We start from the raw sequence: 5,000 nt of genomic DNA on the forward strand, positions 1-5,000 counted from the left end.
CTCCACGACTCCAACTCTTCAGCATGATATTGTCCCCAATGAGGTACCATTCTTTACATCGGGGATGGGTGCCATGGATGGGCCGAAAGGTGGAGTAGAGAGTTTGCAGTGGACGGCGAAATTGGTAAAAGGAGGAGGAAGAGGAGGAGGAGGAGGAGATGGAGGAGAGTGTAAACGTGTGTACTGACAGCTAAAAGAGGGATATTGCTTCTTGGTGAAAAGAGTTATGCACATGGGCGAATGCGAGGAAAAAATGAAGGATTTTTTTTTTTTTTTGGGTTATGTGTTGGTGGATGTTACAACATCAAAAGAAAAAAGAGGGCGGGTGAGAGGAAAGAAGAGAGAAAGGGAGGGGGGAAATTAACAGCGATGAACGAAAGGCAAGAGGCTTGGAAAAAAAAAATAAAGCCAGACACACAAACAGAAATTTGAACAAAATGTAACCGAGGTTGAAAATGAAGGTTGATGAGACCCAGGGAAATAGGAGGAAAGATTGTGAAATTCGTTCGAATGCGCGCAGAATAGGGAGCCAGGAGGCAGTTGGCCACAAAGAACCCGGGGACAAAAGGACGACGCAATGAATGGCGGACAAGGAAATTACAACGGCCACTGATCAATAGAGGAGCAACTGGCAAAGACATGAGGAAAAAAAAAGGGGGTGAGAATAAAGAAAAAGTAAAGACCCCAATCAGAAGCTGGGTGCAAAGACGCCGAAGACAACTAAGAAAGAATTTTCGGGGAATATAAATAAATTGAGGAAGACGGAAGACGAGAAGAAAACGGAGGTGAGACGAGGGTGGGGAAAGAAAACGGCGATGCAAAGGAAGGCAAATGATGGCGATGACGTGGAGTAATTACTCCCAGAGCTCATAAAATGAAACGGAAAACTCTGCATATAAGCTTGTGTGATGCAGACGCTGGTTAGGTTAAATTAGGTCAGGTTAATTCAGGGAGCTAAAACAAAGGAAGTGTTATATTACAAAGTCTATTGTAATTAACTTGTCTCCCGAAGTTTTTTAGTATTCTTTTCTAATTGCCACCACAGGATTCTATTTTTTTGTGAATATAGTCACACCAACACAGTACACACTCTTGTACACAAAGTGCAGTATTTGTTTTAATAACAGGACAAGGTTAAACGCCCTCAGTTAAGCCCTTGCACAGTTCTTAGGTTCTGCTCTAACTCCAAACAAATTCATTCAAATAACAAAAGACCCCGTCATGAAGTGGAAGCAGTAACGAAATAATAATAATAACAACAATAATAATAATAAACATCATCACAAAAATAATGAATAACAAACAATAACAGTAATAGTAAATAGCAATAATAACAATAATATTATCAACAACAGTAAAACAAACAATATAAACAAACAAACAAACCCGCCCCGCAGGCTGTCCGATGACGTAAGAGGAGGACCGACGGGTCGAGGCAACAGAAGCCCATAAGCGAGGGCGGTGCGCGGCGCCGCGCGGCGCCTGGTTGGTCGGTCGCGGTCGGTGGTGGCGCTCCTCTCCGCGACTCCCAACTCCGACTCCGATCCCCCGCCGACTCGTTAGCTCCAGCTGGTGAAGGATGGGTGCTGGTGATGATTGGTGGTGGTGGAGGTGATGAAGAGTGGTGAAGGTGATCATTGGTAGCGGTGGTGATTAGTGGTGGTGATAACTGGTTGTGGTTGTGTGGTGATGGTGACTGGTGGTGGTGATGACTTATTGTGATTGCTGTTGGTGGTGATGAATAGATGGGGGCGGGGTTGAGAGAGAAAAATGTGGCGTCGATAGGGTAGGTGGGGGGGGGGGAGAGAGAGGGACGGGGGGAGTTGTCCGCCGCCCACCAGTTGCAAACGAGGAACGTTTCCAGAAAGAAACCTGCGCCAGGGACATACATACTCTTCATACATGGATCACGTACTGGACTCGGGCTCAACAGCTATTACACTCTCGAAAGAGTGCTCCCATAGTCTGGTATATATATATATATATATATATATATATATATATATATATATATATATATATATATATTTATATATATATATATATATATATATATATACAGTTGTTTGCTGACGACACTGCATTTGTAGCAGGATCAGAGGAGGGATTGAGGAAGCTAGTGACAGAGGGGCAGGAGTGACAGCAGGCTGGAAGTGAGCATTAAGGGAGAGAGACTGGAGGAAGGGGATAGTTTTAGATACTTGGGTTCGAATGTGGCAGGAAAGGGAAGAGTGGGGGTGGAGGTAGAATGTAGATTGAGAGAAGCGAGTAAATGCCTTGGTGGATTAAAAAGTGTAATGAGAAATAGACACCTAGGAATGGATGCTAAGAGGAGGTTATATGAAGGAGTGATTATGCCAACAGCAATGTATGGGGCAGAAACATGGAACATAAGAGAGGAAGAGAGAAGGAGTTTGAATGTGTTTGAGATGAAATGTCTGAGAAATATGATAGGGGCTACTAGGCTAGATAGAGTGAGAAATGAGGAGATGAGGAGGAGAACAGGGGTGGAAAGGGAGCCGGAAGATAGGGTTGATGAAAGGGTTTTAGGATGTTTTGGACACATGGAAATAATGAGTGAAGAAAGATTAGTAAAAGAGATGTGGAAGGCAGAGGTGGAAGGAGTGAATATGAGGGGGCGTCCTAGGATGAGATGGATGGATGGAGAGGGCAGAAGATAGGAGTGAATGGAGAAGGGTTGTGTATGGATGATGCTGTGATGAATGCGGGGGAGTGGGTGGGGGATAGGGAGTGAGGAAGTATGTATGAGAAAAAAATTGACGCAGCCCGAAGGGATTTCTTCCCGTCTTCTCCTTTTCTGCATGAGGGGACGGAGAGGGGTGGGTCGCTGAATTTGTGAAGCGGCCTTGCTGTGGATGTGCTGTGTTTTGCAACACTGCTTCTGATCCAGGGCACTGGATAGGATGCAGGGATGATCCGTGATCCAGGAGGTGCCAAGATAAGAGGGAGGGAGGAGGGTGGAAGGGAGTGGAATATATAGGAAATGGAATGGGTGGGAGTGGTTTCTATGCCTTTTTCTTTTTGGCTACCCCCCGTGTAAGGGGAAAAAGCCTTTGGTATATGTATGTATGTAGACATGTATATATATATATATATATATATATATACATATATATATATATATATATATATATATATATATACAGTATATATATGTGTGTGTGTGTGTGTGTGTGTGTGGACATATATACATATATATATACATAAAATTTAGGGTTATGACAAAAAAAAACAAATTTTTCGAAATTTAAAATGCCTGCTGTCCCATGTGATGAGTTTCCAATCGCTTATCATATAAATTATAATTATTTCGGTTTCATATGAAAAAAGTTCCCCCACCGATGCACTCATAGTTAGCGAATTTTCACCGTGAAAGTGGTTTTCTGTCGAAAAATTTCTGACAACTTTATATTGTTACATACAGCATAGTATACCTTTTTATAGATTATAGAAAATGAAAGGAGTGAGAGAGAGAGAGAGAAAAAAAAAACATGTTTTGTAAGGATGACTATGTTGTAACAATATGCATTTCATAATCGAAAAATATTAGAACACAGGTATTATATTTTTATTGCTTGAATTCGTGAATACTGATAAGAAATGAACAAGGTATAATACATCCTAGAATAGAAACGTTGGGTGATTTTCTCCTGAGTAAATATTGGATGATGCAATACACCCATACAGTATCATCAGATTATCTTGGCTGGCTGAGCCTGGCTCAGTAGCTTCAGTTACCTGTCAGTCTTGATAGCTGTTGGTTGTGCTGTCTGGCTCGCTCATCAGGTATGTCCTGTAGGGGCTAGCACTTACGTTTTTGATAAAGAGGATTTGCATTTTAGGTTTAAAATGTTAGTGAGGTAGCTATTTGCAGTCCTAACGATAATTTATTCTTGTATTGCAGAGTCGCAAAAGAAATGGCATACTTTAAATCCAGTGATAATGTGGAGAAGAATGCACAAAAATGGGCTTCAAATCTACCATCATCCATTCATACAAAGCGACGTGATCTTCCATATGTTGAATGCTTAACAAGTTTCATCAGGCTACCTAAAAATCGGCATATATTGGGAAGATACCACATTTTACTGGAGGAAGACAAACTGAAAAGTACTAGGATACAACGGATTTGTGAAGAATTATTACAGTTGTGGGGCAAATTCAGCTTTCCTACTCTCAGTCAGCAAGCCATAAAAGCACGACTGGCCAAATTGATACTTTTGTATGAGAAGAACCAACGTAGACCAAATGAAGACTTTTTGAATGGGATGGAGAATATATTTGACATTACTAAAGTTAATGGTGTTTGGCTTTGTAGTGAAGATAAAGAGCTTTATCACAAACAAGTGGAGTCAGATGGAAAGGTTGGATACACCACTCGCAAGCCAGCGCCTAAATCTTCCATACATCCTTCAAAAAGACAGAGACATGTTCCAATATCACATGAACAATTTGCTAGTACATCTAATGATGATAATGAATCTGGTAACTCAGGTGACAATGTCAGCAGTGTAACAGAGGACAATTCTAATGATGAGCCAGAGCCAGTTAAAAGAAGGAAACTGTCTTCCACACACCAGGCCACTAAGTTAGTGAGTCGCCAGTCTTTGTCTACCAACAAGGCATCTAAAGTTTGTGCAAGTCTTGCAGAAGAAGGTGTGCCTCTTCCTACACCAACACAATCAGGAGTATGGCGAGGAGTCATCAGACTAGCAGAAAAAAAGAAGGATGAGATAAAGTCCCTTTTGAAGGAAGAGAAGGATTTTTCTCTTCACTTTGATGGGAAAAGGCTAGTAAAACAAGAGTGCCAAGTGGTCTGCCTCAAAAGTGCAACTAGGGATATTAGACTAGGGGTTGCAAGGTGCAAAAGTGGATCTTCGCAAGATATATATGATGCACTGGAGAAAGTAATTGATGAATATGATGCCTGGTCAAGCATTAAAATGATCATATGTGATACGACTGCTGTAAACACTGGA

This window comes from Oratosquilla oratoria, chromosome 13 (assembly GCF_046742065.1).
Source record: "Oratosquilla oratoria isolate Oo_2021 chromosome 13, ASM4674206v1, whole genome shotgun sequence".
Classification (NCBI taxonomy): domain Eukaryota; kingdom Metazoa; phylum Arthropoda; class Malacostraca; order Stomatopoda; family Squillidae; genus Oratosquilla; species Oratosquilla oratoria.